General features: G+C 35.9%; 1 protein-coding gene and 1 long non-coding RNA gene across 2 annotated transcripts in view; both read left to right on the forward strand.

Annotated features, from left to right (window-relative positions):
- Positions 1–25,655, forward strand: part of vkg (Collagen alpha-1(IV) chain viking) — a 161,966-nt gene that overhangs the window by 100,216 nt on the left and 36,095 nt on the right. The gene's annotated exons all lie outside the window — the stretch shown is intronic.
- Positions 9,408–12,343, forward strand: LOC141484828 (uncharacterized). Its single transcript, XR_012466826.1, has 2 exons — positions 9,408–12,073; positions 12,179–12,343. It is a non-coding gene; the product is annotated as an uncharacterized lncRNA (long non-coding RNA).

The following is a 25,655-nucleotide window of genomic DNA, read 5'->3' on the forward strand; positions in this document are numbered from 1 at the left end:
TTTGATACTTGATTAATTGGAGTGATATTTTTCAAATGACAGTTAACATTATGTTTGTTGACGTTACAATTATTTATTGGTCCTGATTATGTTCCAGAATATCCTCGCATCTCTCAGTAAACATTTTCAAGTACCTCTTTTAAAATATAAGTGGCTGGTTATGATAGAAGTATATAATTTTACATTCAACTCGATAATGAAAAAAGTTACTTCACAATATTTGGATACAGTTTTTTTTCTTCGAAAGATTATTATCAGACTATTATCCATACACTTTTAGTTCTTGTCGAAAACTCAAACAAAAAGTTGAATCCGATTTCATTGTAAAAGTGAAACCATTCATGAATTTCGAAGAGGAATTGTTGTGGGTGGATACATATCTCCAGCATTCACATCCTACGGATCACCCACGCTATCTGCTTCCAATAAACTATCTGGCACGTGACATCACCCAGTGGCGGAACCTGGATTTGCATAATATGTCAAAATACTTGCATATGTTTCCTGTATCACTGTAAAATTTAGGGAATCGGTCTTGAGCGAATTTTGACAAGACGGACTATGGAAAAAGAGCGAATAAAGAGGTTAGTTATCCAAATGAATGGTGAACCACTTACAAATTTTCGACATTAATCTGATGCCATAGCTGAGATGAATAAAACATGGTGTAATTACTCAGTTCATATTTTTTTGTCAAAAGCTATAACCCTATAATAGATGGACGATATATAAGCCATGATTCCGAAACAGAAATTCCAGTGTTTTTATATTGTTTGATTCTTCTTACAATTACCGCTGTTCATTTCTACTCAAACGTGGCGCAGAGAGGTTTCGTCAAGGGAACGAAGACAAGGATTAGTTTTAAAGCATTATTTTCTATCAGTATCAGAGGAAGTCTTCAGAATCAAAACTCTATCATGTATACAGTTAATGTTAAATTCTACCATATGATCACTATGAATGGGCTTTGAGAAAGACATTAATGAAAAGTGTCGAAACGTCGGCAAATAAACAAATTTAAACATCTTACTCGTATTTTGGTGTCCTTTTTCGACTGCACCCAGTTCCTGATTAGAAAATAGAGAATACATGATATTCTCCAACATTAATTATTTAATCTGTTTCCCAACTCGCATTTAGCTTATCAAGTTAGCATAATTAGAAGATGTTAGCCTAATTCTAACATCTATGTTGACGTTTTTATATGCATTTAGACAAATACTTACCTTAAATGAGTATTATTGAATGCATTCCTTGTATTTTGTTATTGTTACAAACGTTATTATCTACTTGATGTATCTATTTTCTACTTATTATTGCGTATGCATGCGAATAAAGAGTTGTTAGGAATGGGACCGTTGACATCGTTCATATATTCCACATTTTTTTATTTCTAAACTTTCGAAGGCAACTTGTTTTCGTGTACCAGACATTCCTCACTCATTCTTTGTGGCCATTCTCTATGGTATGTTGAACAACACTGGACTTATCTGGTCTATGAAACCGAATATGTGAAACATGTTCCTTGTAGCGAACTATTGAAGTCCGTTTAGTTTGACCAACGTATTTCTCATCGCAATGCTTACAGCTCATTTCGTGAATTCCAGACTTCCGTGTCATCCTCGACGGCAACTATAATGAATAGTAAAATCAAATTTTATCAATGCTAAACTACGAAGTTTTCAGCCCAAACGGTACGGCTCGTTCATTTTCTCCAGTAAACAATAAACACCAAAGAATCTTCGTCTTAGTTTTGGTCCCAGCTTCCAGGTTTGGCGCTATTATGACCAGTTCTCTTTTCATTACAGTGTTGACTGTAACAAAAACTTTGTCCGGGGATTACACGAGTCTTGTTTTACACAATATTGTACTGCATTTTTTCTTGTTAATCTGTTTTCTCTATTAGTCCATCTCCTCTTCAATGTATTCTTCTGTGTGTTAGACGTTATTTATAGAAGGTATGGACTCTTCTTGCTTCTGGGCAGCTATAAAGCTTCAACACAAACTGAAATGTTGCCTCGGATAAAAAGAACTCAAGATGGAAAATGTTAAAGATGGGACACCCACATAATATATATTTTTGAATTTTTTTTGAATATTTACATTATTACTTTGTATACTACTCTCTTTTCTTCATCACGTTGTTAGGAAGTTTAGGGAGGATTCACTTCATTTTCTATAAATATTCGATAAATATCCATTTCTGGTAGAATACTGATTAGACATTCGAAAAAAATATGTTCCAAAATTTCCTCTTGCCCACATTCACAATATGTCTTCTATTTGAATTCGGTATAAATGTTTTTTTGTTAAACAATGACGTGTTTTCTTCCTGATTATGGTTGTAATATGTCTTTTGCTTTGATAGGGAAATCGACTATACCACATTTTTTCAAGATATGTAATACTTTTTGTTTTTATATCTATTTTCCACTGGCTTTTGAATTCCTTAAATATTTTTTGTTTAGGAATAGCCATAATAATCTTTCCATCTATTTTTACTTCCATAGGTATTATTTAACTGCTTTTCTATACATACCATTATTTCTTTCTGTATTGCTATCAGCTCAGCATCACATATATTTATTATGTCATATAGTCTTCTTCTTGCAGATAAGTTTTCTGTATTTGGGATATATTTATTTATTTATTTATTTTAATGTATTTCATGTACTGCTTTTCTATACATACCATTATTTCTTTCTGTATTGCTATTAGCTCAGCATCACATATATTAATTGTGTCATATAGTCTTCTTCTTGCAAATAAGTATTCTGTATTTGGGATATATTTATTTATTTATTTATTTATTCATTTATTTCATGCACTGCTTTTCTACACATACCATTATTTCTTTCTGTATTGCTATTAGCTCAGCATCACAAATATTTATTATGTCATATAGTCTTCTTCTTACAGATAAGTATTCGGTATTTGGGATATATTTATTTATTTATTCATTTATTTCATGCACTATTCTACAGGATGAACGCAATTACAGAATAGGGAGTGACAGTGGCATTTACAAATATGTACTTACATAATATAATTTGTGAATCTATATAAATAAAAAAATAAAAACAGAACTGTCAGTTAGCTAAGAAATGTCTTTTGATTTGTATAATCTGGTAGTTGAGTAGGTGATGATATTGGTTATGACCTTGAACAAAAAAAGAAATGAATAATATTTACGCCTCACCTCGAGACTACAAAAATTGTGAGTTACAAGCAATTCATAATAGGTATTCCTACAGTAGGATACGTGCCTTCAAGTGTTTAAAAGACATATATTTTAGGAAGCGCCTCTGTAGGGCTTCTAGTTGATTTATATGAACCTGATGGTAGGGACTCCACACGACAGATGCATATTCCAGCCTAGATCGAACAAAAGTGAAATAAAGTAATTTCAATGTTGAAGCTTTTTCAAAGTCTTTTGTATTCCTAACTAAGAATCCATACATGCGATAAGCTGCTGTTAGAGTAGTGTCAATATGTTTATTGAAAGAGAGGGATGAATCAAAAGTAACACCTAGATCAGTGAGTGTGTCAGGACGCTCCAGAACTTGATTGTTTATGACGTAGTTGTGTAAATTCACTTTGGTTTTCAGTGAGTAAGACATTACATCACATTTAGATATGTTGAGAGATAGATTATTCGTTCGACACTATGTAGCAACGCGATTTAAATTCAGGGCGAGACGTTCACAATCATTAGAACATGTTATTTGTTATAGAGTTTCAAGTCATCTGCGTATAAAAGGAAATTGACATCAATCTCAGCTCCGATATCATAAATGAACATATTGAATAGTAGGGGTCCTAGATTTGATCCTTGTGGTACACCAAATGTGGCTATATATTCGATAGACTTGAGACCATTGAGTTGGACGTACTGCTTACGGTTGTAAAAATACTATTTGAAGAGTGTAATTGATTCATTGGATAACCCAAAAGTCGAAAGCTTGTTGAGCAGGATGGTCAAGTCTGTCGAACGCTTTAGAAAAATCAGTGTAGATGACATCAGTCTGAGACTGACAATCAATACTCTCAGCAATACATTGAGTGATTGTTACAAGATTCGTGGTGGTTGAACATCCTTTCATGAAATCATGTTGATTGGGGCTAATAATGTTATAATGATATATACCCCAAACCCTACTTTTTGATTTTCGTTTGATGCGTCAGTGTATATGAAATTATAATTAAGTGAGGTCATGGTTTTTCATCCTAAAGTCCAATATTTTTTTCAAAATTTTTTACTTTACTATCATGGTCCAATTAAATATGGTAAGCACCAAAGAATCATTTTAGTTCTTCTACGCTCGTGTTTGCTGATAAAGTCATCCAGTTCACTGGAAATTATTTTTAATTGTTCCACCTCCTTACGACTCTTTTGCATTTTTATCATTCGGTACGGAAATGAATGATGCAAAATTTATCTCTGCTTGACGGTATTTGGAGGACACAACTTTTTGTTTGATTAGATAATATTGTCTATTTTGTAACCTCATTTCCACTCTCTGCTTCGTTTTGTCTTTCATTAAAAAAATACTACAGTAGAAACTTTGTTGTTGATAAAAAAGTTCCAAGTACTGGAAAATGCTGTTGATTTCGAGGTGGTACTTTGTGTTGTATCTCGATTTCCAAAATTAAATGCCGTGTATTTCACTTCCTCTTAAACTTTTAAGAGGCTTCATAATGTAAAAAATCCCCACGAGAAGAATACACACTGTTATTTATAGATGTTACTGACTGATCATTGTCGCAATTACTTCTGGACCGCTTCTTAATTTATCATCATGCTTATCGTTCATTTGGTTTGCATGATTTACCAATCAAGCGCCAAATTTGAGTGGTTGGTTTAATATTTTGGCAGACTTATTGCTATAATTGTCAAATGGGAATCGAATTAACTCCAAGGCCAATAAAACAGATAACTCCTTACTGATATTATATTACATCAATGAATAACTAACCGAATAGAGATAAAACTTGTTATACAATCATCGTTATTTTCAAATGACATCGATAAAGGGGTCAAAACTCGAAGGTTACAAAAATGTTGCAAATATATACAACTTGTTGATGGACTGACCCGTTACTTGATGAAAATTAATAATGCTATCCATGATAATAATTACGAAATTTTCACAAACATTTTTATTTCTAGGCGCCTTTCGCTAAAACCGTAGCTTCCTCTTTCTTTTTTGTATCAAGATGGAGTAGTAGAAAGCCAAAACTTTCGTTCCCAAAAATTAATCACTCCTAAAAAATATAACCCCTTCAATTCAAATAAGATTCCTCTTGGCTGGGATTAAATCAAATAGGTGAATGAATGTCATTACGATGTCATCGATGACATAAGCAGATCAAGCTTATTCCGTGACATTAAAAAATCGTAATTCATGAATGGTGTGTGTGTATTTTCTATAATATTATCATCCAATTTGGTACTGAAGAGCCTTGGGGCAAGTGTCTTAAGGCGAAACATCGGTGTGTACCAGTGAGGATGGCAGTGTTCTATGTAAGTGCAATTTGTTACCATTCATTTAAAGTAGAACTCATGTGAATGATATCTGACTTTTATTCCACAACGAGTGTTTGAAATACGAACTGAGTAGAGAAAAGTATCTTCTGTATAATTCAGTATTCATATAGAAGTATTTGTTTCGAAAGAATTTTTTCTTTCGTATAATTCAATGTTTATATGAAAGTAGCTGTTTCAGGAGGACTTTCTTTCAGTTCGTGTCTGAAAGTTACTTATTTGCATGATCTACACATCCATGTATAGAGTTACTTCCTTCCTTTCTTTGGAACACTCCTTCATCTTTCTTTTTTGTATCAAGATGGAGTAGTAGAAATCCAAAAAATTTCTTTCCCAAGAATATTATAACTATTGCATAAATTAACCAAATGTTCTTGATGAATGTTAAAATTTAAAACAAGGAACTTATTCCTCCTGGATCACAAACAACTTCAGGCTCTGGTGCAGGTGTTTTCAGTCGCAGACCCAGGACAGAAATATCAACCTGCCTAGGAACCTATGCGACTGTATTTCGAAAGCATATCTATGCTATTGAATCCTGTCCAAAGAGATTGGTAGAATCCAATGATCACCTACCCCACACCGTGGTGTAAGTGATCATTGGGTCCGAGAATCATGTGCCCTGAGCAAGGAGCTGGAGCTGAAAACTCCACGACAAATATCGTCTTGCTCTGGTGGTCGAGAAGGACTATATCAGGCTTATTAGCTTGTATGAGCCTGAGAGTGGGGAACGAATAGTTCCAATAAATTCGGCACTTCTCGTTCCCCACAACGGATTCAATATCCCCCGGAGCGTAGGGCAACAGGTGTCTCGTCAATACAGTAAGAGTGCCGCAGATGGTAATATAGCACTCTTAGGGCCGCGTTATGTCGATGGATATAGGCCGAGACTGCATATGCTGGACATGCTGATAACAAGTGCATTAGGGTCTCGGGCGCCTAGCAGCAGGCCCTGCACCTTGTGTCAGGAACCTCTATACCCATCACTCGACTGCTGTAGACTGAGGTGTTGAAAACACCATCCTGGCAAGCCATGATGAACCCCTCAGTTTCCGACTTCAGCCCACTCGACCTGAAGAAAGCGAAAGTCAGGCGCTTTGATAAACCAAGGTCTCCAATGTTATTGAAGAAGACTCCATGCATTGGCTTATCCTTGTGTTTCCGCAGAAGTGAGGTGATCTCTGCGGCTTTTATTTTTGCTGAACGGGTTCCAACTCGGTTACAGAGTTGTGGTCACCTCGTTCAGTGTCGAAAACTAAACCGAGCTCATCAGCTGCTCGGGCAGCTGCCCTAAGGAGAAATGCTTCAATTCCTGCTCTCTCATGGTCCCGGACCATGCACAGAAGGGGATCCGAACTCCTGACGACTTTACAATCTACATCCAGTACCATTCTGTCATGTAGACACTCCAAACTCAAAAGTCCACGGCCTTCCTGTTGTCGGGGGAAATACAATCGTGGGACGGACGATTTGGGATGCAAACTCCCTTAGAAATGCATCATTTGTTGGGTCTTTACGTCGAGTTGACACAGCTCCTCCCGAGTCCACTTCACTACTCCAAACGAGTAGAGTAAGATTGGAACGGCAAGCATATTTGTTGCAACAACTTTGTTCTTCCCCGACAGTTCCGATGACCAGATCTGTCGAAGTTTGTGCTGATACTTCCCGCGGAGAGAGTTCTTCACTGCTGTTACCTCTTGTCAGTGGCGTTGTTCCACCCCGAGGTAAGTATACGTCTCTCCGGCATCCAGATGGTGTGGAATGCTTCCATCTACGAGCTGCACATCCCCGCATCGTCCCCTTTTGAGATGGACCATTGCACATTTGTCTCCCCCAAATTTCATACCGATAGCATGCGTGTACTCTTCCACCACCCTCAAGGACTGATGGAGATCCTTCTCTCCAGAGGCATAAGTTTAAGATCATTCATATAAAATGGGTGATCTTGTGCCTCCGGTTTCTGGGGGTGCCACAGTTATACCCTCGAGTATTTCTGAGCGCAACGGATAATGGCAATAGTGAGATGCAGAACAGAAGGGTAGTGGTCATTGGTTGATAATGCTGGCGCGCCCTCCCGAATGTATCGTGGCTTCGGGGGATACGGCCTGACCAGCGCACACTACGTTGGAAAATAATAATAATAATAATATGTATTCATCCATGTTGCATACAAAATAGATTAAATATCTTGAAGTTAATGATGAATTAATTGAAAATCCACTGAGGGTTTAACCCTGTGTGTGGTTAAAGTAACAAATACAAATAATAAAATAATGTTACATATAACACAATCACAATCACTCACGTAAAACAATTTGTTGTAATGGCTAAAAAAATATAAAATATAATAAAATATCAATGTCATACATTCTCGCATTGATAGACAAAATCAAAGGTTACAAAAAAGTTAAGAAACAAACAACCACATACAGACAGATCACGGAAGTTCATACTTATTTATGAGGATAACAAATAATTAAGTTTTACACATTATACTATGTTATTGAGGAACTAAGGAGATACAAATATTGACAAAAATAATAATATGAAATGCAATAATATTGAGTACAAAGCAGAAAGGGCCGAGTTCATATTTTAGTAGTGTGAGGTTCAAATTTCATTATTTATAACTGTTTACTTTTGTCTCATGTTATTGAATCAAATTAAATTATGAACACTCCAGTATATTTCGATAGAGCCTAAAATATTACCTTTCCAAAAATGTAGCACACTTGATGTTTCGCTAGAGTCATCTTTAAAATATAGAGCTTTTAGGTTTTTTCATGTAGACTTTGAAACGCACACTTTTATAGTAGTATAAAACAGAAAGAAATTGTTCAGTAGAAAACATCAAATGTTAAGAAACCTTTTCGCAGTAGTAACTATAGCATAGTTTTAATAAAGCTGATTTATACTATATTCATTAATGATAAGTGAAACTGCAACAATAATAATAATAATGATACAGAACAGACATTGAAATATATTTCTCCAGAGATGGTGTTCGAAATGTCTACCAGCGTCTTCTACACACAGGCGATACCTCATCTGAACGTTTTTTGTCGAATTAATTAGTTCAATAGGAGTGAGAGAAACAAAATTCTGCATCACTGCCGCTTCCAATTCGTATCTAAAATTGATCGGCAATTTAAAAGTTAAATCTTTCAACCATCCCCAGAGGTAAAAGTCCTTAGGCGTTAGGTCGGGTGACCTGGCCGGCCAACGGTTGCGTTCTTGGTTGACTATCCAATCATTACCAAAATTTGCCGCCGAAAAATTGGTGACAGTTGCAGTGTTGCGAGGCAAAGCCCCGTCTTGTTGGAATCATATTTTTCTGAGCTCAACATTTAGCCTTAAAAAATACCTCTGAGTTGTGAGAGTGCCATTACAAGTGAACGAGCCGTTACCACCTGAAAAAACCTGCCCACACACTTGATCCAAATTTTCCTTGACTTCTCTGCTCCACAAAAGAATGATGATTTTGTTGTGCCCAAGTATAAGAATTGAAGCAGTTGAAAATGCCGGTACTGCTCACATAAGCTTCATCTGTCCAAATACCATTGAACGAAATATCACGCACTTGGTTACAACTTTCCAGGAACCACTAGCAAAGAGCCATGTGGCGATCCAAAACTCCTGGTCTGATGAACTCTTCTGATTCTGTATGGCTTGAATTTGTGTTTTTTTTCAAAGTAACGTCAGTTCTTGGTAGGCCTGTTGATATTTTCAAACTTCGCGTTGACGTTTGAGGATTATTTTCAACAGCTCCAGAAACGACTACTTCTTCCAACTTCTTATCCCCATTCGATTCATATAATTTTGACCTTTTCCTTTCAAATTCAACACCATAAATGGGCTTGTTTCATGCTATTGAAAACGATACTGGTTGCTTATAAACTGATCGATTTAGAAGTATATTATACTCATCAAGCCTAATCGGTCCCAAGATCTCTTTATATTTGCAGAAAAAAGAACAATTTGAGAAGCAAGAGTTCAAATTGGCCGCGTGTCTGTTAACCAATAAAATTCATCGTGTCTACAGCGGTGTTGCCGAGTGTTTTGGTTTTTAATATCCAATCACAGAACTAAAAGTATAGTTATCCATTTCGACAGACGCCATTTTTGTTGTTATTGTTGTCAACTCGGTGTGAATTCAACTGTTATAATCCGATTTGTTTGTTACAATTTTCTAATTAAAGAACGTTTCCCTTTATAAAAGGTAGGTTGGGTCATTTCCAACCATGGTTTTTGAGTAGGTACATTTTATTTCAAGTGGAGAATTTTTTCATTAATTTAAAAGTTAACGGGTTCATATACACTTACTTAAATTTCTGTGATATCAATATGAAAATGTCTACTGCCGGAAATATTTTCAAAATAGCGTTTTTATAGCGTTTTGTGATGTTTGGATTCAATGTATAGTTAATTTTCTCTTCCAATGCATTTCTTGCACTAGTTTCTTAGATTTAGTTGTCGAAAGTGACTATGATTTTGTTTTGAATCACGAATGAATCCTAAACTGTTCATACACTCCGTAAATTTTACGATTTGGCAATGTTGATTATTTGTATTGTTCCTATTGGTCAATTGAACAACAAGCGGGACTAGGCCCGTGACGTCACGGGCCTAGAAAATCCGATTTTCAATAATTAATTACGGGAGAACAACGGTATTTAGAAAGCTGAAACAAAGTACATTGTTTTTCAATTTGAAATTACTATCAAATGAACTGTAAACCAAAAATCATGAAACAAGTCCATTAGGTTGAGTTTCAAACTTGAGAAAATATCTCTAGAATTATTCTCCATTTGACGATAAAAAATAATAGAAATAAATTTGCTACAAATAATGTCCCATAATATTTTCTGTAGGGTTGTTAGATGGCAGACGGTGGGGACAAGTGTTACAACCTCACAAATTTGAACCTAAGCTTATAGTAACCTCCTCTACACATTGAAGAAATGAAATTGCGTCCTGTGGAAAACGCAATTCTAAATGTAACTTTCCCATGAACTCTGAGAAAAATCTCGATTTTTGCTCTATTCCCTTCGAACGATATTTCTGCAAGTTGTTTTAAAGTCACTGTATCCCTGACTACTATCACGCTATAAGCGATAAACACCCTCGCATGTCCTTGGACTATTAAAAACTATAATTTATCAATATGATACACAGGACTAGACATGATATGATTAGTTTGATTTAGCCCTAAGTGATGTTACGTGGGCCTGAAAATTGTGGACTCCGGGTAAAGGTAACCAGCCGAGGATGACGGCCTTAGACGTGTGTCTAGCCGAGATTTATTTCTTTTTATTTTACGCTAGTAAGAACAGTGGTTTCCAAAGTATCGGCCTATACCCCCTGCGGGCCGAGAAGAGAAGCAGCACTAATAATAACAAAGGTCAGAAATTGTTTTCGTTGTTCATCAACCAATTTGATCAATTTCACGGATCCGTTTTAACTACATTCAAAACCAAATTGTTTTCTATATTTGCCAAACTTGCGTCATCTGGAGATGCATTTTAAAACGAATTCATGACACTCTGGTACTGTTTGGGCAAACTACTTATTTTCGGCAAAATAAGATTCTATTTGACTTTTCTGCTTTTTAATCAAAAACAAAACTGACAACAATAACGGTAGCTATATAAAACAATAAATAATCTCAACTTCAATACTAGATGTGAAATTAATTCACAACATCCTCCGGGGCTCGCAAATTACTGCTTTGGCTTCAACAAAATGATTTTTGTGATAGGACGACGATAAACTCCTGTTGCTGTAGTCACTTCGACTACCCGTACTCTGCTATCGGGACCAGGAAAAATTCGCGTAACTTTTCCTCTTGGCCATGAGTTTCTGGGAAAACTATCGTCCGCAATAATGACGATGTCTCCTTCTGCAACATCGCTACTATTGAACTGCCACTTGCTTCTCTTTATCAGCGAGGGTACATATTCTCGTATCCACCGTTTCCAGAAAAGGTCCGCATATCTTTGTGCCACTCGCCATTGTTTTCTAAGATGTGAATTTGTATCAGCAGAAATACCTAGTGGATTCACTTCATTGGACTTTCCAATAAGGAAGTGATTGGGTGTCAAAGCTTCCACATCTTGATGATCAGAAGACACATAAGTTAAGGGATGGCTGTTCACTGTATACTCAATTTCAACTATAAGAGTATGCAAAATCTCTTCTTTTGGGCTCTGTTGGGTAAGAATTACTTTTAGGGCACTTTTAACAGATTTAATCATTCTTTCCCATATTCCTCCCATATGACTTGCTGCCGGTGGATTCTTGAACCATTTTATATGACGAATGCAGCAAAACTGTTGAATTCGGTTTGAATCTAGTTCTTTGATGGCTTGTTTCATTTCTTTTTCAGCTCCGCAGAGGTTTGATCCATTATCAGAGTGTATTTCTGATGGATTACCTCTTCTACAAATGAATCTACGAATTGACATGATGGCAGAATCCGTAGTAAGGGAAGAAGCCAGTTCTAAATGAATTGCCCTCGTTGACATACAGGTGAAGATAACCCCGTACCTCTTTTCTTTCCTTCTACCAATTGTGGCAGAATCCGTAGTAAGGGAAGAAGCCAGTTCTAAATGAATTGCCCTCGTTGACATACAGGTGAAGATAACCCCGTACCTCTTTTCTTTCCTTCTACCAATTGTTACTGTCATTGGGCCAAAATAATCCATGCCTGTAATCATGAATGGCCTGCATTGTTGTACTGTCCTAAAGTCGGGAATTAGTCCCATCTGCTGAGTTTCAACCCTGGCGTTTTTCTTCTTACATATACTGCAGGATGATATACAAGCTTTAACTGCTGATCTAACGTTGATTATCCAAAATCTTTCCCTCAAATGATTTATGATTTGTTCTCTTCCCTGATAATTCAGTTTATGATAATGTCTTATCAACAACTTGGTCATCCAGTTTCTTGAATTCAGAACAATTGGCTGTCTCATTTTGATATCTAGGTGTTGTGCTTCATCCAATCGTCCGCTTAGTCTCAAAATATTGTCTTGGCCGATAAATAAATTCAAATTTCGAAGACGACTTTGTTTTCTAGGATTCTTCATACGATTGAGTCTCTGAATATCTTCGAAGAAACAACTCATTTGTGATTGCCTAATAATTTCAAGTTCAGCCTTTTCAAATTCTTCAACCGTTAGCTCTGTGAAAATCTGAGGAGTTGGTAGACCAATTTTCTTCTTCAGAGTAAGCACATGTTTCAGTGGATCGTTGATATAGAGAAATAAACATCGGCCAATCCTCAACATTTCCGTAGAAATAAGGAAGTTCTTTCCCCACAACATTCCTGCAGGATACCTTAGAAGATTCGTTGTGGATTTGATTTTGTTTGGTTACTGATTTGAAAGCATCTGTCATTGCTGAAGTGAATTCTTTCATAAACTGATGTGTTGTGATAGGTTCATTCATTAATTTTTCGGTTTCTGGGTTTGACTGCTTTGAATACGGAAAACTATTTTCCAATAACCAGTCAACAACTTTGACATGAGTATTTTCTATTGAAATATCTGATAACTTGGCGTATGGAAGAGAATTCATTTTGCTACTTCTTTCAATGCTTTTTTGATGTATGCTACTTTCCACACTTTCACTTTGCTCACTACTACTTTCAAATCTTATTGAAGATTTTTCTGCTTCTATAGACGTTTGAATCTCCAAAATAGCTAGCTCTCTTTCAGTTTCACGTTCTAAATGTTCTAATTTTTGTTGTTCGAATTTCAATTGCCTATCTTCTAATTCTTTCTGTAGTTGATTTTCAGCCTGCAACTTCTTTAACTTCAATATTTTCAATTTACTTGCAGTTGATCTACTTGACTTGATAGATTTTGATGACTCAACTGATTCATTTGGCGTATATTTCGACGGCGGGATTCCAGCAGTGGCTCTGCTAGTTCTTCGAACAGCACCTTCCTCTCGTGACATCATTCAATTGGGGTTTTACAAATTTGACAGCAATCAATAATTTCCTTTTTAGAATGCGTCTTCAACTCGAAAAGGTACTGAACAAAACTCGAAGGACCAAAATGTTTGGGCAAACTACTTATTTTCGGCAAAATAAGATTCTATTTGACTTTTCTGCTTTTTAATCAAAAACAAAACTGACAACAATAATGGTAACTATATAAAACAATAAATACTCTCAACTTCAATACTAGATGTGAAATTAATTCACAACAGGTACTTCTTTCACCGTGAAATAATGAATTTTTTTTCGAATTCTGCAAGTCAATTTCCTATAGGTGAAATCTGTTCAAAAATTGAGGTTCATTTTTCTCAAAAAAATATTTATTCATTCATCAATTTCTATTTTGCGGCCTTCAAAGTTGTCCCCATCAGAATTCCTCAGCGATTCGGTTTTCATCTCATCAATCATCGCAAAAAGCCGTCCTTTTCATGGGCTCCTTCGGGAACATAAAAAAGTCGCAGGGTGCCAAATCTGGTGAATACGGTTCCTGCATGTGGCAAGAACTCCTGATGCACAATCGGTGAAAAAAATTGTGAGTTATTAATAAAAGAACAATATTGTCAATCAAACTGTGACACCCCGCTACTCGAAAAGGAAGCAAGTTAGATCACACGTTCATATGAACTTTTTTTTTATAAAAAATGACAAGTAATCACCACCTGAAATCAATGATACACATTCACCATGTATAGATGAAAAATAATGATCGGTCCTGAATTCGGGTTAACTCTTTTAAGTGATTATAGTTCACGAATCAGATCTCTTACTAGATCGATACAATAAATTGATGGATGTAGCCATTACTACGTGGTAGGAAATCATAATGAAGAAGAGAGAATTGAAACTTTCTATGTTTTTTACCACTTTTATTTGTAACTAACGTTACTGCAGTTTCGTCATATAAGGACATTTTCAAACGTATACATTAAACCAGGGGTCTCCAAACTACGACCCGCGGGCCAAATCCGGCCCGCCAGTGTCATCAATCCGGCCCGCGACAGCCAATGATTACTTAATTGTTGTTACTATTGCTGTGATAAGTCGAAGAAGAAAACATAGAATGATAATTACTCAGTTTTATTTACTTGCAAAGTAAAACTTAACGACAGAAATGATGACAAAGAAAACTCAACTTAAGTATCTAAGTTTAAGCATATTAATAACTAACGAATAATTGAAATGAATCACAGTAAAACAAAAACACTAATGAGATTTATGTAATTGTGATTTTCCACCGTCAATACTTTGTAGTTGTGGATCAATTTTACTTGTACCAATTATCACAAGAGATTAAGGATGCTCATCGGTTAATTGAGATCTGTAAACATTCTTTGTGTACTTCATCTTGGAAAACGTTTTCTCACACAAGTAAGTAGTAGTATCAAAAACAGAAAACAACCCATTAGCAAATTCATGCAAATTATCAAATTGTTTCAGTGGAAGACTCTTTCTAACAAAGATGAATTTTGATATTTGTTCTTAAGCATATCACTGCACCGTAAATCAATAATTTCCATTTAGACTTCCGGAGCCAGGGTTTCAATGTCAGAATCAAAAAGATTTTGAAAGAGCTTAATTTAATTCGCAATGACATCAAAATCTGAAAAACAAGTATCAAAATTTATCTTCATAGTACTCAAAGTTTCGATTGCAAAATTGACGGGAAATTCAGTCTCTGTAGTGTGGCTAAATATTTCACATGTTTCAAAATGTGTGAAACATTTTTTACGTAATTGCGATTGAATTAGTATTTTTTCTGCCTGAAGGATTTGATATTGGTGTATAAATCAGGGAGAAGCTGATTTTCTCCTTGCAATCCCAAATTCAGTTCGTTCATATGATTTGTCAAATCGACATAGATGGGCTAACTTCCACATCCATTCACTATTTTCTAAATCGGCAAAAGGGCGCTGTTTCTCATTTAAAAAAATTTCTATCTCTGCTCGAAGTTCAAAAAAGCGCTTAAGGACTTTTCCGTAACTAAGCCAGCCTACGGCAGTATGATATGGTGAATCATTTTCTCCAATCTGTTGAATGAACTCGCGGAATTGTCGGTGATTCAGCCCAGTGGATCTGATGAAGTTAACAACTGATATGACTGGTTTTAGAACTTCAGACATATCCAAACATTTTCCGCACAAGGACTGTTGATGAATGATTCAATGTAAGACTAATGGTTTTGAACCACCATCATTTTCTACAGCCTTTGACACAAGTGCAACCACTCCTTTATTTTTACCATACATATTTTTGCCTCCATCAGTTGTTATAGATTTCAAATTTCTCAATCGAAGGTTCTATTTATTAATGGCATTTTCAACTCTCTTAAAAATATCTGCCCTAATTGTCGTGCCGTGAATACTATCAATATCAAGAAGTTTTTCATACACTTCATAGCTTTTATCTATTTCGCGAATAAAAATCAACACCTGAGCAGTATCTGACACATCCGTTGACTCATCCAATGCTAGAGAAAACCACTCATGATGTCCATTTTTGTCAGACAGTTGAGATGATATATTTTCTGCGATGTCTTGCACCCTCCGAGCCACGGTTTTTGCTGACAAACTGACACTTTTAAATAAATTTACCTTTTCGGGGCATATTTCTTCGGCTACTGCAATCAAGCATTCTTTTATCATTTCTCCATCGGTGAAAGGTTTGCCACGTTTTCCGATTTCAAGAGCCACACGAAAGCTGGCGCGAGTTGCAGACTCTTGTTCAGTATTCTCTTTGGTAAACAAAGATTGCTGCGATTTGAGTCCGCGTTTCAAAGCTTCAAATTTTTCCTTCCGCAAACTTCTTGTATACTCGGAGTAACTTTGAAGATGTTTCGATTCATAGTGTCGTTTAATGTTATAGTATTTGAGAACAGCTATGGTTTCATTACAAATTTAACATAGCGCCTTAATACTGGACTCAATCAGAAAATACTGAAAGTTCCATTTTTCTTGGAACGTTCTTCATTCACTGTCGATTTTTCGCTTCTTTTCCATACTAACAAATTACACATGAAAACAATAAGTAAAATCAAAATACTTTGAATAACTGGTGTTACTTCATTTCACAATAGACAGTTTCACTTCCTTCGCCTTTCCTACGCAGACTAACTCGCAGTTGCGCCGCTAGCCTTTTTATATGCAATTATTAATGCCATCTCGAGGTGATCGGAATACACTAGCTAGAACCAGAACTTTCTCGAACCAGCGCGGTAATTCCAGATATTTAATTACGCCTAATGCCACCTAGCGGGTAGCTGAAAAAGATAGTACATAGTACCACTACTCGCCACTAGATGTCAGTAAGTGTAACAATACACAATAATAATTGAAATGCAAAAAAAGCGTAAGTTTGCTTAGGTCACGCACTTTGCGACTATCCTAGTCTAGAAATAAAGTTAAGGGCAGAAATTGGCCCTTGGAACAAACTGAAAAAATCATTATGGCCCGAAGGCTTCAAAGTTTGGAGACCCCTGCATTAAACTAACGATGATTGATTACATTACCCCTTATACAGCACCCCTGTACGTGATAATAGAGGTACTTGGCTTGATTGAGTACCTGAATTTACAATGATGATATGCTAATTTGAAAACCGGTGAGCAAACTAAATCGATTTGATCATTTAACAGGTTGCACCTGCAATGTGAATTACCAAGGATTCTAAATAATTGAGTTTGTAACCCTTCCTTGCATAGTGCAAAATTTCCGTATTGTTTACATTCGGGAACTTGTGGTTGCATGCCAAGGAATGGTTTGAAAACGTCGAATCATTTTGTCCAAGTCTGAAAGATCTTTCATGTTCAGCATACCGTTTTTGCAAATTTCGACCACATTGGCCCACATAAACACTATTAGACTCCGGACACTTGATCTTAAAAATGCAGATTTCTCCAACTTGTCCACCTTATCTTTGGCATTGAAAAGGAAATCATAATTCAATTTCAGTTCCATTCGATATAAAGAGTATGTTCTCCAATATACCGTTCAACGACTGAAAGCCCCTCATTTTAGATATATTAGATCAAGCCAAATTAGACCATATCACTTCCTTTGAAGTTTCAACAGCTTTCGATCTGCGCTACCTACATTTGAACAGCTTGGACACCTATATAGTAAAAATCATATTCATATGTAGACGGTATTCTCACCTGTTTCAGAGGTACTACACGACAGCTGTACCAATTTATGACATTCATGAATAATATCAATAGAAACATTCAGTTCACACTCGACACAGAGATAGAGAATAAATTTAAGTTCAATGTTTTCAGAAAACCTAGCTATACAGACATTACCATCCCAAGCGATTCTTTCCATCCAGACAGTCATAAATCAGCAGCCTACAATTCAACGTTGCACAGAGCATTCTCACTGCCTTTGTCTGCTAACAAACTACCTAGGGAAATTGATATAATTACATACAGATAAGTCATACTAATGGCTTCAACGCAGATACTATCCAGAAGTTAGTCAGAAAACAAAGCCGTAAATTCACTTACAGATTAATATACCGTCAGGTCAACCAACCAGAAATTAAAAAATTGGTAACTCTAACATATTTTTGAAAAAGAACAGAGATAATTGCGGGTTTCTTTAGAAAAAACAATGTGGAAATGGCATTCAGACCGCATGCCAGGTTTTCTGATTTCCTTTTTAATGCCAAAGATAAGACGGACAAGTTGGAAAATCTGGGGTTGATAAGCTTAAGTGTCCGGAGTGTAATAGTGTTTATGTGGGACCATGTGGTCGAAATTTCCAAAAACGATATGCTGAACATGAACCATTCCTTGGCATGCAACCACAAGTTCCCGAATCTGAACGATACGGAAATTTTGCAATGTGCAAAGAAGGGTTTCAAACTCAATTATTTAGAATCCTTGTAAATTCACAAGCATAAACATTGCGGGTGCAACCTGTTAAATGATCAAATCAATTTAGTTTGCTTACCGGTTTTCAGATTAGCATATCCGCATTGTAAATTGTTAATTCAGGTACTCAATCAAGCCAAGTACCTCTATTATTACCTACAGGGGTGCTGTATAAGGGCTAATGTAATTAGCCATTGTTAGTTGAAAATGTCCTTATAGGACGAAACTGCAGTAACGTTAGTTACAAATGAAAGTGATAAAAAACATATACAATACTTATTCAAAGCGTAGAGATATGATTATTTTAAAAAACACTTTTCTGAGATGATTGATCATTGGATTCTAAAATCATGAAATATAAATAGGTAACCCCACTGAATCGATAGGACTTCGGCATCAGCCCCGCTCAGGTCTTGTAGTTTTCCGACAAAACAACGCTTTGAAATATTTTGCTCAGGAGGAAACAATGCTTATATATTATGAACATAATATATTTTCTGATCAAACTTTCAATTTTTATACATATCTTTATTAAAACTAAAACACGCTTTTTTCACTTTCTACTGTATATGTTTGCTCCAGAATTAATTTTATATCATAAATAAACTTCAGGGATAGTTTGTTGTTGCAAGTTAATTCAGTGCTAATTTTCTTTCGAACTATTTTACCTCATACATGTTTACATTTCTACGGAAATAGCTCAGCTCAAATATAAAGTTATCGCTTCTTTATTATTGGTTCACTGATCTCAAGTATGAAATTGAAATCCAGTTCCTCCAGATTACTCAATTTGAACTGGACCTGATTTTTGTATATACTTATTGGGTAAATTACGTCGTCTGGCGAGGAGCAAACTTATATCAGCTCATAAACGAAATATATCAAGTTGTTTCAAAAGTTCTGTCATGTGTTTCTGTAGCTCCATATCTCAATAAATATTTATTCTACTGTGGCGTGGTTTACAGGGTGTTTCAAATTCGATCCTCACCATTGGGATCTCGGAAACTATGAGAGATACGAAGATGGTTAAATCGCGGCAAAGTTGCGCCTGTATAAGAATAATTTTATCATCGCATGGTTACTGAGATTTTTATTTGTTTTATTCCTGCTGGTTTTGATTACTGAATATATTCTAATATGACCCAATCATTCAGCACCTTGATACACTTGTGATATTTTCAAAAATAAAAGGAGGAATGCATCTCCAGTTCAATAATTAGAGAGAAATAACTTCAATCAATCGATTAATAATGTGGCCAACTTTGATGTCCATACAACAACTGAAACATTCCCAAATTTATTTTGTTAAACTAAAAAGGGTATCACAATATGAGTCCGTACATAATGTAATGATTCGATAATTTTTTGAAGGTTATTATGCAAAACTGGATTATGATTTCATTGCACATGCGATCTTGCCATATTTGGTAATGAGGTCACCAAGATATAATTTATTGAAGAAACTGAACAGCAAAAACATATGCATAAGAGCTTCATATATCAGAAGAACCTATTTAGTGCAAATCATTCCGCATATGAGAATGAATTAAACCAGTTGAATAAAAAACTCATTATTATCTTCGATATCTTCCCGGCGCAACGTTACCGCGATCAATAACTTTGAAAGTTTAATTAAAAATGTGTCAAATTTCGGGCGTAACGCATATCGGTAGGACAAAAAATTATACTTTGGAAATTGAGGCATCAAAGTATCAAGTAAATTCGAAATTATTCACCTGGTACAGAGAAAAAAATATAGATGTTTTTATTTGAAACTGAACCCCAAAATAACTATCTCAATTTTTACTCCAACTGAGTTATTGTATTGAAATCATTCTTGTTGACAATGTTTCGTGGAGCATTTCATTGATTTGGACTTCCATTATCGATGATATAAATTGATTTGAAATACCTGAAAGAATCTGTGAAAAATCAAAAAAGAATAGCTAAAAAATAACAATTATATTAAGCAAAAAAAACTGAAATTACAATGAAATAAAAATACAAGCAACAACCAAAAAATTTAAAAAAACTATTAACACGTGATGAAAATTAAAAAATTATTAACAAGAAATGAAAATTAAAAATTTAAAGATTTCAAACAAAGTTACTTCACGACGTTTCGATAGTTAGTATCCACAATCGTCTTCGGGTTATAAATGGGCTCATTCCTTCGAGATCTGACCATTTATAGGTCATTCGAGTGCTTTCACCTATCCCCTCTTCTCTCTCACCGCTTCATCGGTTTTGGCGGAAGCTGACCGTTTGGCGGGAGTTGGTCGTGTTCCACTCGATTGGAGGTTTCCATATGTTGTGGATCCACAAGAAAGAACACAAGGAAGAACCCTGGCTAATACCACGAAGTGATACTCGGAAGTGCGGTTGATTACCTCGTTCACTGGCAGATGGGGCGATGACAAACCTGTTCTCTGTTGTCCGCTTCAACCTAGTTCAAGTAATGATACTCTGAAGAAATTTGATTTTCAATTATCAGAATTCATCGACTTCATGTTGATGATAGACATTACCTTGCACTGACGAGTGGCCAAACAGCCCGAAACCGGTCTGCAAGTGTGTTCCAATAATTGAAGATATATTGCGGCAGTTGGATCGCCAACAGCATATGCAGGAGTATGCGGTGAAGAATCCTGCACTGACACCTGTCGGATATAATCCAACGCCCTTCGAGGTATTAGCCAGGGTAGTAGTTGTTTCTGATGGGTGTTAATCCATTAGCCTATAGTGTGAGGATTCGAGACCGACTTGAACGATTTGTTCCTGTATCTGTAGAGTAGGGAGGGTGAGTGTAAGCCCCCAGCACTTAGGCCACATGTGACCCTTTGTACATCCTCCCGAAGAGTTGTCCTCCTAGGTCGTCGTCCATCCTGTCCTTTCCAGGAAGGTGGACCGGTCACTGGGAGACATCTCTTTTATATCGGCAGGTGTAAGCCAAGACTCGCCGAACAGATACTCTCTTATTGACGATAACTCCGGGCACTAGCATAGGACATGCCTGACAGTCTCATCTTCCTGTTCACACATCCTTCATAAAGGTATGTCCACTAGCCCCATATTATGGAGGTGTTTCCTTAATTGACAGTGGCCAGTCAGAAATCCTACTGTTAAGCGTAGATTTTTCCTGGTCATCGCCACATATTTCTTCGGAACCAGCTTTCCAGGGTCGCCCAGAATGATCCTGGGTCCCAAAATTCTTAGACCAGCCGCTTCCTTGGCTAAAGAGTCGGCAATGCGATTACCTTTACTCCTGTCGTGCCCTTTAACCCACCTCAGGATAATGTTATTATCTACCGAGGCTTTGGCTAAATTTTGGTGGCACTCTAGTACTAGCCCCGAGGTAACACGTTGTCTGTTCAAGGCTAATAGGGCTTGTCTGCTGTCAGTGCAGATTGTTATGTTTTTGCCAGAAATTCTTTGAAATTCTTTTTCTGGTTATTTCTTTTGTGGCGATTGAAATACCAACCAGTTCTGTCTGGACCACGCTGGTATTTTTTCCCATTCCCCACTTAATCCTCAGGCTTAGTGATCTGGAGTACACTCCACATCCAGAGCCTTCTTTGATTTTTGAGCCATATATGCGTATTGCATTTGTAGCATCTGACTCTGTGTTCTGTTTCATTTGTATTTTGTAGGGTTTATTAAACACAAACCTGGGTTCAATTGCATCACTGGTTGCCTGCAGCAGAGGTTGCGCAGTAAGCGCTTCTCGCCACAGGCTCAGCCTCAATTGACCCATTCCTACTTTGAGGTTTACACCACCCGTGCGCAATTGTAGCATGGCCATTAACGCAACCGGTAATTAATTCCATTTCCGCGGTTGGTGTTGTTCACATGGCTCCTGTGATGTTTAAACAAGCCAGTCACTGCATTCGATATAATTTTTGGATGGCCATTGCTTGTAGAACTTTGGCTCCCCATGCAATGACTCCGTACGTTAACATAGGTCTTATTATTGCAGTGTAGATCCAGGTGACCACACGGGGTGAAAGACCCCATACGCGTCCCACTGTCCTCCAACATTGCTCATAAGTCACATATGTCCTTGTTTTTCTACTCTGTAGGTAAGAGTTCCATGTTAGGTTCCTGTCGAGGATAGTACCATTGTATTTCACCTCTTCAAAGAAGTTCAGTTTGCTTTTGAAGATTTTGGGAGGTTTCAAGCCCGATAAACTTCTTTTCCTGGTGAAAAGGACCATCTCAGTCTTCTTGAGATTGATCGACAGTGAGTGTTCCTCACACCTTACACGAATTGTTCCTTTGGATAATTTGATTTATAGCCAGTCTTCAAATATTGCCCACTGACTATATGTAAAAAGAATTTCTGTCTGATCCAACTAACAGTTATATAAATATTTTTGTACCCTGAAAAAATATCATGTATATCATGAGACTTCCAAAGAAAGCGACTGAATAAATATCAATGAGAACTATCTAGGGAAATGTGAAAGACAATCCACAGCTGATACTGTGAGACAAAAACGTTTTTGGCCACATGTGACGCCGGACGTTGGATTGCATTAAAGTCACTTTTTTTCTCAATGTATATTATCAATCAATCTTTAGATGAAATATACCAGATAATTCATCGGAAATTCAAATGCAAGGTAACAAAAATAAGAACGAGAAGTGGAGTTCAAAACATCTAGACATTTAAAAAACGCACTACTTCGAAATACCAGAACTGCAACACTTTCCTCGACACTCGTTTTACCGACCTTGCGTCTTCAGGAGATAAAGTAAAACTATTTTTTAAGTAATCCTGGTAAATTTTGGATGTGCTATCAAATAACAGAAGTTGAGAAATTCATTATCTAAGAGAATGAAAAGATTTGAAACTCAAAAATCAAAAGTAAAATCGAAAAATTGAAAATGAATATAAATGGAACTGAAACAATTCTAGAAGTCGGTACGGATGTCTAGGAAAACTCATCAGAGCAGAGTAGATTTATTTGATGATTCTGTAGGCAAGTGTATTTATGGCCCGTTTACCACATATATTGAAAGAAATATTTCAAAATCAAATGATTAAAAATATGAACGGCGATATAGTTAAAATCCCACCGTGAATACCTGTGGTTTTTACATGAATATGTGTTTAAAAAAAATGACTTCTCCGAAGTCAGTCTTTTGTTAAAATCCCAGCCAGACTTATATTTTCTTTATGGCATTTGAAAATACTCATCAGGGGTACTAAACAACACCAAAACTCGAGTGAAATAAGGGCCATTTTTGAATTTGCTGCGTCAAAAACATTTTGTGGACGATCCCGTTTGATTGATCGTCTAATTGGAAGCCAAAATAGTTCACATTCTTTCCGTACTATAAGCTAGTAATTGAAGATATTTTGGGTTCGTATCACTACGTCGAATTCTCACTAGGACGAACTCCCCTTACGTCGAATTCCCGCTACCCCGAGTTTTATTGACTTTGATATATGATTTAGACTTTTTTAAGGTTCTGCCATTGGTAAATAGTAAACTTTTTTACTACATAAATCGGTATTAAAAACAATAATAGATCAAGACTAACCCGTATGGAATACCATGATCGATGGCTCCCAAATTTGATTTTATTTAAAAATTTGAGTTTCTTAGAAAATTGATTGAACCTATTTGAAATACATAGATTTTTGTAGTTGATATGAAGGAAATTGTTAGAAATTAAAAATCAATTGATGTATTAAACAAAGCTTTGATGTTTTTTTAAGTAACTTTTTGATAATTACCATTTGGAATTTACTTCCTAGTTAAGTACAGTTTGCCAACCTTTTGGAAAATTTGTACTACTTGAAATGAATGAATCCTCATTTATCTTTCTTTTCTAATTTTTGTAAGTAGGTTTGTGGATCGTTTTCAATATTTATAGACTACGATATATTGTTGCTACCTTGATACATTCGCAATGAATTTGTGAGCTTAACAATTACTTCTACTATATTTTAATGAATCCTTATACCTACTATTTCAACATCGAAGTGCTCTCATTTTGAAATGTCTTTTTCTTTAAGAAAAGACATCGATATAATTTTGAAATAGATAGAGGTTCAGATAACATATTTACCACAGGATTTCCAGAAATTTAATTTTTCTCCCATCTACATCAAACAAATATTCTTTGGTAGTCTTCTCGTGTATCAACACACAAATAAGAAAGTATCACATATAAATAACACAATACAAAAAACAAACGCCCTTAAAATATAAAAACCAGAAAAAACCATTGCACAAAGATTCCATACTTACCTAGAACCTAAATTATATAACACATTGGACATTTTCACAACTGATGAAAGGCACCACGAAACAGTGTCAACCACCTTCCAACATTAGACATTGAGATGAAAAAAAATTAATTCCCTAGAAATATTTAAAAGTCATACAAAAAAACGGTTACTTAGTATACCTCGAGAAAACTTACACCGATTCATCGATACAAAAAATAATTACTACATTAAAAAACTGTGATGGGTGATGCCGTGAAGAAAAATAAAATAATGAAGAGGAAGAAAACAATAAATTTTTAAAAAATGTGTTTTTCTAAGAAGCTACCTTGAATTGTTTGAATCAACTCTAGTTTGTAGACCTTCTTCATCCTTTCTTCCTTCACTGTTTTTCTTATTTACGTTTTTTTTATCTGCAACTACATCTTATTATTAAGACTAACTATGACTCATCGAATGATCATCAAACATATCACAATTGTGGAGTACTGCTGAATGATAGAAGCCGGTTTATGTTCAAATCTGAGATTCTTTTGAAGCCCGTTCTATAATTGTCGGTACATAAACATTGTTAGTTATGATCACATGAGCAAACGACCGATATGCATTGATATTGACTAAAGGCTGTTAGTATATATCATTGATGTATATAAAGTGATAACTTTCATTCTTTTTTTTTCTAATCCTTTCCTTTTTTTTTTCTTTTCTCTCAACCACTACACAAAGCAATGCTTTATGTGGCTAACTCTTTATTTATTTGTAATATTGGCGTTGGTTACTGTAGTATAGGAATCACACGTGTTAGGAATCACACGTTAAAAGGTAAGACCTCCTTAATCCTTAGCTCGCACAAGTTTCGACTTCTGAGGTTTGTCGTTCGTAGGGGTGCGACAGCTGGTTAACGGAAAAACAAGTTTTAAACAGACAGTTGTTTTTGGCAAATAAATATTATTATTATTATTATTATTATACGAGGTCTGTATAAAATAAGGTGAAT

This window comes from Leptinotarsa decemlineata, unplaced genomic scaffold (assembly GCF_025532065.1).
Source record: "Leptinotarsa decemlineata unplaced genomic scaffold, Ldec_3_MD MMD2_tig00026294_RagTag_RagTag, whole genome shotgun sequence".
Lineage (NCBI taxonomy): Eukaryota > Metazoa > Arthropoda > Insecta > Coleoptera > Chrysomelidae > Leptinotarsa > Leptinotarsa decemlineata.